We start from the raw sequence: 12,677 nt of genomic DNA on the forward strand, positions 1-12,677 counted from the left end.
AACCTCCAGGGCCCTGGGCTGCTCTGGCTTGGGAGAGTGTTTGTTTGGAGTCAGATCAGATGTAGTCGGTCCACTGCTGGGACTGTCTGAGAAAGGACCGTGGGCGGTGGAGATAGAAGGCACAGAGAGAAAATGGCTCAGTCTGTCCTAGACACCTCAGGTGCAAGATCCACGAGTCCCTATCCCCCGGGGGCAGGCGGGGCCAGACTGCCCTTCACCTTGGGTTAATCAGACATGAGGTCCTAAGCTCTCCTTCCCAAAGACCCTCCAGTAGAGACGGGGCCCCCAAAGCAGAACTGACTTCTCTTGCATGCAAGAAGGAATGTGGCATCTGATTTCACTTCCCACAGCTGCCAGCATAAAGTCGATTTTTTTTTTTTTTTTTTTTTTTTTTTTTTTTGTGGTGCAGACAGAGTAAAGAGAAAAAAGTGTTGAATTGTTTGGCATTATCAAGGATTTCAGCTCCCCAGGACTCCTGCATAAAGAGATGGAAATATAGCTGCTGGAGCCAGGAAACACAGAGAAGTATATGAATTTATTACATATTATCTTTCCTCCTTCCAAACAGCCCGGGAAATGTCAAAAGATCATCTATTGTTTCATCGCTGATAAAAAACCATTTGGATTTGGTGGGCTCTGGGCTTGGGGTTGAGGCAGGCAGAGGGAGAGGTAGGCAGAGGTGCTTTCCTTGGGCAACCTTCAGGACGCTCAGCCATCTTTCCAATTCTTCCTTTCTGGGTGTTCATTTCACAGATGTATTCAGGCCCCGGCAGGTATGCAATTACACATTTGCATGCTTGTGAATGTTTAAGTGCCTACTGTGTGCAGGGATCTGTGCGTGGTGCCGCTGGAGATCGCAGGGTATGTTGGTGAGCTCAGTGCTACAGGGAGCTCAGGGCCTGCTGCTGACTGTGTGCTAAGTGTGATCACGGCATCTCAGGAGCAGCTAACTCTGCCTGCCAGGGGAATCCAGAGCAGTGGGTGACACCCTCTGCTGCCTGGAGGAGATCCAGGAAGGCTTCAAAGAGAAGGTGACATCTGAGCTGGACTTTGAAGGATGAGTAGACTTTCTACTGGCAGAGGAGGGGAGGAAAGGCATTGCATGCAATGAGAAGGAAGCGTGAATGGCACCAGTCAAAAGGCCACATTCAGCCATCAGACCTAGAAATTGGGCCTGGAGAGGCAGAGAATACCTGAGCCAACTCTCTGGCCCTGGGCTGACCCAGACTCTGGCAATCCTTTGAGTAACTGAGGCCATGTCTGATCGGGGATCATATGGGTGTAATTCTCTGCCCATGAAGCTCCCCCTGACCACCACCTCCCCTACTGCCTTCAGCAGGCTGGCCTGTAGCCGAAGCTGGGCTTAGAGCCTTCCAGGGAAGGAGCTGGCCTCTGGCTCACCTCCCCTGCTGCCCTCCTTTGGCTGGAGAGAGGCTGACTGTCGAGGGCTTCTTGGCCACCCAGTGTACTGGTGGGGCCATGGGGCCAAGGGGACTGGGTCAGGCCCTCCAGGGTCAAGGCTGTCTCCGAGTCAGGCCCGTTGCCAGGAGCCGTAAGTCTTATGTACAAACAGTGCCTGACAGGGAAGCAGGGCAGGCACATGGGCCAGAGCCAGGAGGTTCTGGCTAAACACCCCCTCAAAGAGAGGCCCGTTTCCCCTTCGCCGTGCCCTCGCCACCTCCTTTCCCAGCAGCGTCTCAGAAGTCCGGGAATGTCTGTTGTGAGAGACTTTGGAGGCAGCAGAAGCCTCCAGAACACTGAAGTTGTCCAGCTCCCACCCGGCCCACCAATCCACAGGCATTTCATGGCCAGTCTGCTCTTCCTTTTGTTAAACTGAAAGCTTCCCCCGTGGCTCCACTCGGGGCAGGCAGACGTGTGAGAGCCGGCTTGCTCGGGGATCAGACCTCCGTGCGCTCCCGCCTCTAGAAGAGACACAGGCGGAGCAGGCCAAGCCTCTGCCTTCCTCAGCAGCCCTCCTTGTTGCTCTTATGCCAGGTGGGGAGAACCAGGCAGATATTTTTTTTTCACGCAGATGGCTGTTTCTCTACCTCTTCCAAAACCTTAACCCCCGGTAGGTAAGAAAGACTCCAAGCCTTGAAAATAAGCATAACCTAAATCCCTTACTTTTGAATCCTGCTTTTCGGTTTTCATTGTTTTCTCACACTTGTTTCTCTTCTGACCCTCCAACCACCCTGAGGGGTAAGCAGAGCAAGCGTTGCTTCACCCTCACTTTTATAGATGAGCAAATGGGGGTACAGATTGAGTGACACGCCTGAGGCCATACAGCTCATTTGTGGCAGAGCTGGCGTTGAGCCCCAGTCCCCAAGCTGTGGTCACAGCCCCGTCCTCCCTGGCATGTCCCCAGGCAGGCCCCAGGCACGAGGAAGAAGGCAGGGTGCAGGGGTGAGTCCTTCCCTGCCGGGAGAGACCCGCAGCCCCCTCCGCCTCCTCCTCAGTGAATCAGGGAGTTCAGTGTCATGGTCCCCCAGGTTCTTCCCAACCTCAAGGCGCCTCCTTCAGAAAACTGCCCTGGACGCATTTCTCCTTCCCTCTTTGGGAAACGTGGATGGAAATGGAGGACAAAGCTGAAATCCGCACTGCAGAACCTCGGCGAAAACTGGGTGTGCGGTGTAGGGACAGGCAGTAGGAGGATGACACAAAAAGACGCGTAGATGACGTGCAGGGTGACGCAGGTTGTCAAGGCAGTCCTCCGTGGCAGAGCAAGTCGTTCCTTGCCAGCCCGTTTCCACCCTCCATCCACCCTCCTTCCTTCCCCACTTCCCCAAATAGATGCAATGCACAATGCCTCTCTGAATGAGGGGCCTAACGTGAGCCAATCTTGAAAGGCTTCTTAGAGAACGCAGGGATGTGGCCGGGTTCTGGAAGCACAAGGGACACCATTACAGGAGATTCTCCACACATGCCGGGAGCTGGGCCTTGGACAGGAGGCGCAAGATGGCTCTGGGCCGCCACAGGGAAGGCTGCTCAGGTGGGGCTGCTTTGAAATGGGTTCAGTTGGGTAGAGATCAAGAAGAGCTGATACCCTGGACTGTAGCCCCAGCCGCAGCCCCAGCCCCAGGGACACGTCTCGCCCAGCTCTGGCCCTGAAAGGAAGACTTTCCATTCCCCTTCCCTGGAAACCCCCCTTACTTACGGGAAGCTGGGTGTTATCTTAAGGTCTGTAAACGGCCTGCCTGCTTTTCCAGCTGGAGCTGTTCATTCAGAACAATTAGCACGCAGTTTAGAGCTGGAATGGAGCATATGGCAGGGGTCCCCAGGAGCGAGTGTGTGGCAGCTCAGGAAGGAGGGGAGCGGCCTGGGGAAGGATGGGAGGGGGTCTCTGGATAGGGGAGGGCTCCCAGCCTGCTGCCTGGTTCAGGTACACCTGCTCTTGGTATCCGCCAGAACAGACGTGAGGGCTTGTGCAAATTCCTTTTACATCTTGGGTCGTGAATGCCTTCGATGCTCCTTAAACTGGCATTTTATGTCAAGAGACTCAAAAGCCCCCAGAGCCTGGAGAATGTCCTCCTCTGGAGAGCTTTAGGGCACATACTTAGGGGCGGAAGTGGGGATACTGAGGGACTCCGATCTGCCCCAGCACTCTTTGACATTCATCCGTTCCCTGAATATTGAATGAGGTCCTACGATGTGCCAGGTACTGGCCAAGGCATAAGAGATACATCTGTGAAGAAAACAAAGCAAAATCCCCACCCTCGCAAAGCTTCCATTCTAGTGCGGAATAGCAGACATAATATATAAGTCAAGTGTAATACATGCGTAAACTGCTGAGGGTGTTCGCAGGCATGTTGACCTTGGCAACCTACGAGATATGCACTGTGATTTCCTCTTTACGTGCAGGCATAGAGACCCCAAGGGTTTGTTAAAAAGCTCTGTTCCCAGAGCTAGGAAGTGGTGAAGCCTGGATTTAGACTCATCCAGCCCAATGTCTGTGGCACTCACCTTGCCTCAAGGTTAGACCAGACACCCAAAGCCACCTAAACAACCTCCAGATGATCTGAGCAGGTCACAGAGTCAGACTGGCTCAGAAGACCCAGAGAGCTGCCATCTGGCCTGAGCCGGAGGAAAAATGACCCCCGGAGATTCAGTGACCTCAGTAAGGTCATAGGCCATTGTAGAGCTGGAACCTGGAAGGTCTGGCCTGCAGGCACCCTTTCTTTCTACTGACCATGCTCACCGGTCAGGTCTTCTCAGCAAGCCCACAAATGTGTTCTTAAAGAGAGCCAGGCTCCTGCCAACTCTCTGCATCCGCTCCTGCCTCGGGCACCATACACACCTCTCGAGCCTCCCCACCACACACCTGTCCTGGCTCAGAGGGACTCACTGTCTGCTGCGGGTGGGGAGGGGGGGGTGGGAAGGGAGCCTCCCGGGGTGGTGATTTGTGGGGATTTGACACCACCCGAGAAGGGGCTGCGGAACAGCATTGCCACCCCACCCCCAGCCCGAGTTTTAATGTGCTCAAAGGAATGGCTGTAAACAGGTGTTAGGTGTCTTGCAGGGTCAGGAGCTAAACAGCACTCTGTCTGGAAGAAAAATTGCAGTAACAGCATCGGGGGCGACTGCAAAGGTAGAGAGGAGGGAAGAGAAGAGGCAAACTGACCGTAATGCAGTGGTTACGAGGCTTAAATTGGAGCCCAGGGCAGGCAAAGAACAGAGCCATAAATCCAGCCTTCTGAAAGAATATTCTGGAGGTAGAAGACACAGGCTCACTTAAAATATGTCTGAGATGAGAACCAAAGATCGTTATTTTTGAGTAAGGATATAAAATGCTAAACACTGCCTTTATTAGTCCTTTCTAAAAGCCAGGTGTAAAATACTGCCATTCCCAAGATTGTGTTTTTCCTTTTTTTTTTTTTTTTCCATTTAATGGCAGAAATTAAAATCTCCTTAAGCCATTAGCCGTCACTCCCCAAGGTGAGCCCCCAAAGCTGCTCTGCTAGGGAACCGTCCCCTCATCCGGAAGGTATGGTGGCCGCCCCACCGAGCCCGGGACCCCCTCCACACCCCTCCCTTGGCCCCCACTGGCACCAAATGCCTGCCTGGCAGCAGGTGGCTGAAAGGGCTGAAAAGTTTTATGGGTCTGCCCAAGTAGACCCTGTCTCCTGCCAGTTGCCGGTTTGGCTGGTTGCCCCCCACTCCCAACCACCCAACACGAAAGATACTCAGTCCGCTGGCGCGCTGCCGGGCGGCCCCCCCAGTGGGAGCAGCTCTGGGGGGGGTCAGCCTTAGGGGCCATCAAATGGCCCTTGTGCTCCCAGGGCCACTTCTCCGCCGCCCGGCTTGCTTTCCTCCTCCCCACTCTGCCTTTATTTCTTCCCTCTTTTCTTTTCTTTCCATCAAAGGCTGATGCTACCAGAGAAAAAGTTCATAAAAATGTTATGTCCACCATAAAACCCCTAATGTGGCATTCTGCATGATCCATGCATTAACATTAACATTTCCCAGACAGTTATTGTGAGATAATGGTCCCAGCTATAATTCAGCGGCAACGTTCCTTCGAGCAAATGTTATGGAGGAATAAATGACTCACCGAGCGCGCTGCTGCAGTGGGGGCAGGGAGAGGGGAGCGGCTGGGGAATGCAGACCCTGGACCTCAGAGCCCCCCCTGCACCGCCCCACAGGCTCCCTGTGGACCGGGAGGACACGCCCCTCTGCACCCTGTTTCTGCTTCACACAAATCCTCTCTTCTCGGTACCATGTTGGGAGGAGAGACCAAGGAGAAGGCTTCAAGTCATCAGGGTCAGAGACAGAGCTGAGGGGGTTAGGAGGGGCTTGGGCATTGTGATCCGCCTCCTCCTCCCTGTCCATCCCTCCCCTGGGGGCCCAGCACACTTCCTGCTCACCTCTGATAAAGCTCGCATCCCCCTGTACGCGTGTTACTCGCTCTTACTCGCTCCCGTGGCTGTGTCCCCTGCTATAACCGTGCTCTTCTTAGGAACGGTACATACATCTTTGTCTTTTGGGTGACCTAGTCCAAAGCAAATGTTCAATAAATGTTGGTTAAAAGTAAGGGTGCATGAATGGACAGACAGACGGAGGGATGGATGGGTGGTTGGAGGAGCGATGACAACAGAAAAAAATCCAGAAATGAAAGCAGACCACAGGACGAACAGGGTTTGACAATGGTGATACAGGAAAATACCTCAAGACAACATTTACTGAATAGAATCGTAAGGGTGTGGACTTGGGGATCTGTACTCACTTCACTCTTCAGGAACGTGAGGCCTACAGGATCTGCTGTCCAAGTCAAGGCCAGAACTCGGGACCATGAGGGCGGTGCTCTAATAGCCACCACGTTGCCACTAATGCGAGACTAATAATATGCAAAAGGCACCTATTTTACCCTCCAGGAACTTGCTTCCTGATGAAGGAGGCATACCAGGCACAAATATCACTCCACGTACTTCAAGGCAGAACACAGTGAGTGCTCCAGTGGGAAATGACTTCAATTTAGAAACTAAAAGGTTATGCAAAGGATAGGCCTTGAAGGATGAGCAAGACCAGAAAAGGCAAACCCGAAGGGAGGGAGGACAGTTGAGAAGACAGAGCCTTGTGAGCAAAGACCCAGGGAGGGCTGGAAACAAGAATCCCTCACAGATACCTAATTTGTATCAATGGGTGTTGAGTGTATGGTCCAGGGAGACCATTTGGCTATTGGGTTGGCCTTCCTTGGAATGTGCTCCCTAACTGCTTCTTGCTCTCCCCTTCTGACAAGTTATCAGCTTGTCATCATGCACTTGGCCATGGTGGTCAGCTCTCTGGCTTGTGCCTGGGCTGGGCCTTGCTAGCTTCACTGGCCTTCTGAGCTCCAGAGGCGGCAGTCACACCATTGCCTTCCCTTCCCACCTCTGCCTAGTTCTGCTCACGCCCCAGAGGAAGATGAAGATGGAGCCACACTCCTCCCAGAAATGTTGGAGGGGGTGGGGGTGGGGACAGGGAATCTCTGTGAGAAGCACAGGGGAAAATGTTGGCTCTTTTCCAAATGCCACATGTCACGACCGCGCTCATCTCTCCCAAGAGTAATTCCCCAGAACGCAGGACCAGATTTATGACGCTGGCCAAGGAGATGATGACCTCCACGATGTATTGGAAGGACCCTGGAGAGGCTTTGCCCCAATCAGAAACACCTTCCTCACTCAGGGGTCTCATCATGTCCTAAGCCGGAAGGGGTCATAGAGGTCAACTGGTTTAACCTGCCATGATATGAAGGCATTTCCAGTACACAGGCTTTCACTGTCCTCCTGATAGCTCCTGGTGGAGGCAGCTGCTCTGCTCTGCTCTGCTCTGCTCTGGGGCAGCTCTCGCAGTAGGACACAAAGGGGAACTATGTCTCTGTCACTTCCACCTTCCTGTCCTAGTTCTGCTCTGGACAGCAGAGTGTAAGAGCAATAGCTCTTCTGTGTCATAGCACTTTATTTATTTTTTTTTCAATTTATTTATTCATGAGAGACAGAGAGAGACAGAGACATTGGCAGAGGGAGAAGCAGGCTCCTTGCAGGGTGCCTGAGGTGGGACTCGATCCCCAGACCCCGAAATCATGCCCTGATCCAAAGGCAGACGCTCAACTGCTAAGCCACCCAGGCATCCCTGTCATAGCACTTTAAACATTGAGGACAATGCTCATGCCTCTCTCTGGGTCTTCTGTGCTGCGGGTAGATACCTTTTTTTTTTTTTTTTTTTTTAACGGGTAGATACCTTTTATGCTAGCCTAGCTCCCTGATGCACTCATAGTCTCAGTGTTCCTCTGATAAAGTAAGTAAGCGTGACCCTCCAGCACGGTCTAAACCATCGCCACCTTCACCTGGACTTGTAGGAATGCAGCCTTAGATTGCAATTGCAATTACATTTTTTTTTTTTTTTTTTGGCAGCCACGCCACAACACTGGTACCTATGGAATGTTCAACCAAACTTCCCTCTTTGTTATTCCCATGCAGTGGCTTTAAGCTCCACCCCCCTCACTTGTACACCTTGCCGTTTCCTCAAGCAGTATAACTTTATATTTTCCTTTCTTCAGCATCATCTCCTTGCTTTCAGCCTGTGTCTCCTGCCTCATGAGCTCGATCTTAATTCTGTCTGGAAACACATTAACTACCCCTCCCAGTGTGTAGAATAAGCAAACCTTCTACAACATCATGCAGATCTCACTGGCAAAGACACTCAGTGGCACAGAGCCAGTCACTCCCACCACACTGGCATCGGCTGGCCACTACTGATGAGGGATGATCACAATCTCGCTAAAAGTTCACCTACCTATTCTCTCGTCCAACTTACTCCTCAGATCAATCTATGTATTTTTTTAAAGACTTTATTTATTTATTTATTTATTTATTTATTTGAGAGAGTGAGCATGTGAGAGAGCACAAGAAATGGAGAGAGAGAAGCAGGCTGCCCATCGACTAGGGAGCCCGATGCAGGCTCGATCCCAGGACCCTGGGATCATGACCTGAGCTGAAGGCAGATACTTAACTGACTAAGCCACCCAGGTGCCCCAGACCAGCCTATCTTACCCAGAAGGATATCATGGAAGGTGCCATCATGTATCTTGCTGAAATCAACATACTTCTCAGAATTTTCCTTGTCTGCCAACCTAGGATTTCTGCTTTTTTTTTTTTTTTTTTTTTTTTTCACAAAGGGCAATCAAGTTAAACATGATCGGTTTTCAGTGGAGCTATTCTGATTCTTGGTCATCACTTCTTTCTTTCATAATTAATTCAATTTAGAATTTTTGTTAGCAATTCATATTGAATTTACAGTTATGTGGCTTCCAGAATCTATTAGCCACTTTGTGAAAAGATAGATGACTTTTGCATGTTTCCATCTCTTAAAAAACAAACAAAAAACCCCCAAAATATTTCTTTTCATCAGTTCACAGACAGCTAACCATGGCTCAGCAGTCCTCTCCTTAAGTTCCTTCCATGCTCTGAGGTGTGATTTGCTGGTGTCCTTGGCCTTGACTTTACTTAACACCATAAGCTGCTCGATTACCATCTCCTCACCTATCTCAAACTTGAACCTTTTAGAAATCATTTTTCTGTTTTGATGATTGTTGTCCTTGAAGATAACAAAGCAAAGTGGGAGTTAAATTGTTTGCTTTCCTTTTGCTATCTGGTAACCTCATATGTCTGCCCGGACCGTAGCTACTCACTCTCTGATTTTTTTTTCTCTTCCGTTTTGCTTCAAGTATTGCTTTTTAAGAGAGAAAAGAGAGGGGAACTGTGGGGGATGGGGTGTTTTCAGACACCAGTGCATTCTGGGCTTTGGCCTTCCTAGCACACTTCTAACAGGTGCGGGCTACTCTTTTGTTGCTTCTTGTTTATAAGCCCCTCCTTTCATCTTTTGCACATGTGCTTTTAAATCATCCTCAAGCTCAGATTTGAGAATGAGGACAAAAGATGAGATGTCTGTGACATTTCACATTCACCATTAGAAAGACATGGATTAACTCTACCTTCTTTTACCAGCCCTCCTTAGAAATATAATTAGCAATGCAATTCAACCCAACCAATATGTTTGGATCACCTCGTATGCCCAAGGCACAGTTCCAGATACTGTGAGTGATACAGAAGTGAACAAGAATTGTCCCCGCCTCAGACACGGTGGAGGAGGCAGACACATAAATTACCGTCGCCCTAACTGGGATGAGACAAAGTTGGCAGCGCTGGGAGATACAAAGTGCTGTGAGAGCCCAAAGGGAGGAGAGACCATTTTTTCCCCGGGGAAGATCCAGGAAAGATTCTTGCAGAAGGTAGCATTTGAAATGGTCGTGGAAGGCTGGGTAGACTATCAGAAGTCAGAGATGCAAAGAATGCTATAAATTCCTCAGGAAAGCACAAAGGTAAAGCTGCAAGATGGTGCTTGGAGAACAGCAGATGACTTTGCATGGCTAGACCATCTGGTGGACTGGGTGGGGGTAGAGCACAGCCCCAGACACTCATTCCCAGCTTTCTGCTCTGCCCCCAGTGTCCCCTCAAAACCCCGAGCCCCACGTACCCTCAAATGAGCCCATCGGCTTAGTCTTCCAAGCATGTTTTTCCCCTGTGATCCTTTATTTCAGTCATCACCATCCTCCCAGTAAGTTGAACACTGAACTTAGAATCAAAAGATCTGACCTAGAATCTAGGATCCAGCGCTTAGACCGGACAAGTCTCTTAATCCCTCTGAGCCTCTGTTTCTTCGTCTGTGAAATGGAGGAACAGCGTCTAACTTCCATCCTCACAAAGGGGAGTCCTGAGGCTCAAATGAGAAATGGGGCAGCAGCTGCTTTGTAAGGGGTGGAGCACTGGGTATGGCAAAGAACGATGTCGATATGATGACTCTGGCCCCCAGACAGGTGCACCGTGTGGTAAGTTCTCTCGGAGGGACCAGAGGTGCCGGTGGACAGTGCCTGATGCCGCTGTTACCCACGAGCCTCCGGGAGGGAACCGGGAGAAGCCCAGAGGCCAAGGGAGAGATGTTGATAAGGTCATTTGGAGGTTTGGGTTGGGGTTGAAGCCAACCCTGTTTTGAGACTCCTCCAAGCCATCGGGGTTCTCACTGAGTGCCAGGTGCTGGGGAGTCACCCCACCTTGCCCCGGGAGGGCAGGCTGCGAGGTGAATCTGGAATGTTTCAGGGAACTTCCCCGCAAGCCTCCTCATGCAGAAAGGTGGTGTGCGTGGGACGCAGGGAAGGCAGGAGGGGAAAGTGCAGTAGGTCTCAGATAACAGCTGGTGCCAACACATCTGTGCCGTCCTCCCTCCCTCCCACTGTGCGCCATCCACCGCAGGCCCTGTGAGCACAGAAGTGACAAAGCCACTATGTCTGGCCTGAGAGGACACCATGGGACATGCCAGTGCTTACAACCTACACGGCCAGTGGCATAAAAGAGGTGAGCTGAGTCACAGGAGGGCAGAGGGGGAAGCATCCTGCCAGAGAGGTAAGGAGGCTCAGAGGCAGCTTCGAGGGACAGAGAGCCCTGAGCCGAATCTTTAGTTACGTACAGTGGTCCGAGCAGATGGGGCAAGGAGGGGTCTTCCAGGAAGACAGAAGAGCAGATGCAAAAGTGCAGAGGCCCAAGAAATCATCCAATTCCTCCAAGACGCTGGAGCCCATGGTGAGGTGACAGGAGGAAGCCACAGGTTGAGGGGCAGTGGGGGGCATAGAGGGTAGGGATGGGAAGGAGGGGGTCTCTAAAGCACATTTAGGAAGAAACCTCAACACGTCTTAGGAAGTAGAAAGTGAGAAGCAGGGAGGAAGGGAAAAGAAAAGTGGAGGCGCCTCCAAGTCTCATTCTTTTTTTTTTTTTTTCAAAGATCTTATTTATTTATTCATGAGAGACAGAGAGAGAGGCAGAGACACAGGCAGAGGGAGAAGAAGGTTCCATGCAGGGAGCCCGATGCGGGACTCGGTCCCGGGACTCCAGGATCACGCCCTGGGTTGAGGCAGGTACTTAACCGCTGCGCCATCCAGGCGTCCCTCCAAGTTTCATTCTTGAGCGCCTGCCGCAGTGATGGTACCGTTCACCCGAAATGAAGAACATTCGAGAACCCGACGTGGGGAAGCGGGCAGAATGGAGATAATGGAGTTGATAGCTGGGCGAGGTTGATTTTGGGGGACTGCGGGATGTCTGGGCAACATCCCACCTCAATCCATCCTGCGCTGAAAACCCCTGTCCCAAGTAGAATTCCTTTTGTCTCTTAACTGAATTAGTAGCACTTTGAGGGGAGAGCCTTGCCCTACTCATCTTCGCATCCCGCACGGTGTCCCTGCATCCTCACAGACCCGGGGCTGGAGAGCATTCTAGACTTGCTGATTATGGACCATTTCGTTGCCTTCTCTGGCCTTAGTTTCTAATGTGCTTGATAATAATAAATAATAATAGACAGCATCGGGGAGACGCACACCTGCCCTTGACACAGACGCCCCCGTGGGAAGCCGGGCCCCTACCAGCTGGGTGACAGTGACCGCGCTGCTTGACCCTGCGAGGCTGCGCCGTTGAAGTCGGCAGCCACCAGCCACATGTGTCTATTTAAATTAGAATGAAATGAAATGAAATTATAAACATTCAGTTACCCAGTCACAGCAGCCACAGTTCAAGTGCTTAATAGCCACATGGTGTCTACGATATTGGAGAGCTCAGAGGACATTTCCCAGCAGAAAGTTCTGTTGGACTGTGCTGGGCTGGAACGCAGGTATATAAGCACCTACCCCACAGGGTCAGTGAGGGTCGGTGAGATCATGCGTGTGGTGTGTGTCCCACACTGGGGACAATGGCTGGCACACAGGAACCGGCAATAAACACCAGCCCTTCTGCTGCTGAATGAACTAGAAGAGATCACGGAGGCTTAGGGCAGCAGCACTGAGAAGCCCCTCAGGGCACGAATCCCAAGAAGATGCCAAGAAGATGCCAAGATGATGGACCCTGACCTTAGGGAGGATATGTAGATTCAGGCTGGGAGAGTCGAAGGGGCCTCTCAATGTGCTGTTTGAGCATTTGGGGTTGATGCCTCCAGAAAGAGGCATTTTAAGGACTTAAGTGACACTAAGATGATCTCAGAAAAACTCAGGGGCTGTGTCCCGCTGTGACATCTCTTGTGGATCTGGGTTTGGATCCTGCTCCGGGTCCCACAGGGGATGGACTGGGACCTGGGAGTGAGGAGGGGAGTGGGGAGCCCTTGCTCAC

The 12,677-nt window shown here is 51.5% G+C and overlaps 1 protein-coding gene across 20 annotated transcripts in view; it reads left to right on the forward strand.

Moving 5' to 3' along the window:
• Positions 1-12,677, forward strand: part of PKNOX2 (PBX/knotted 1 homeobox 2) — a 309,255-nt gene that overhangs the window by 185,340 nt on the left and 111,238 nt on the right. For 3 of the 20 annotated variants that reach the window (XM_077894040.1, XM_077894038.1, XM_077894037.1), the window contains one exon: positions 410-525. The exons of the other annotated variants lie outside the window; for them this stretch is intronic. The gene's annotated coding sequence lies outside the window, so the exon portion shown is untranslated. The remainder of the gene's footprint in view (positions 1-409; positions 526-12,677) is intronic. 20 annotated transcript variants of the gene reach the window in all.

This window comes from Canis aureus, chromosome 3, assembly GCF_053574225.1.
Source record: "Canis aureus isolate CA01 chromosome 3, VMU_Caureus_v.1.0, whole genome shotgun sequence".
NCBI classification, from domain to species: domain Eukaryota; kingdom Metazoa; phylum Chordata; class Mammalia; order Carnivora; family Canidae; genus Canis; species Canis aureus.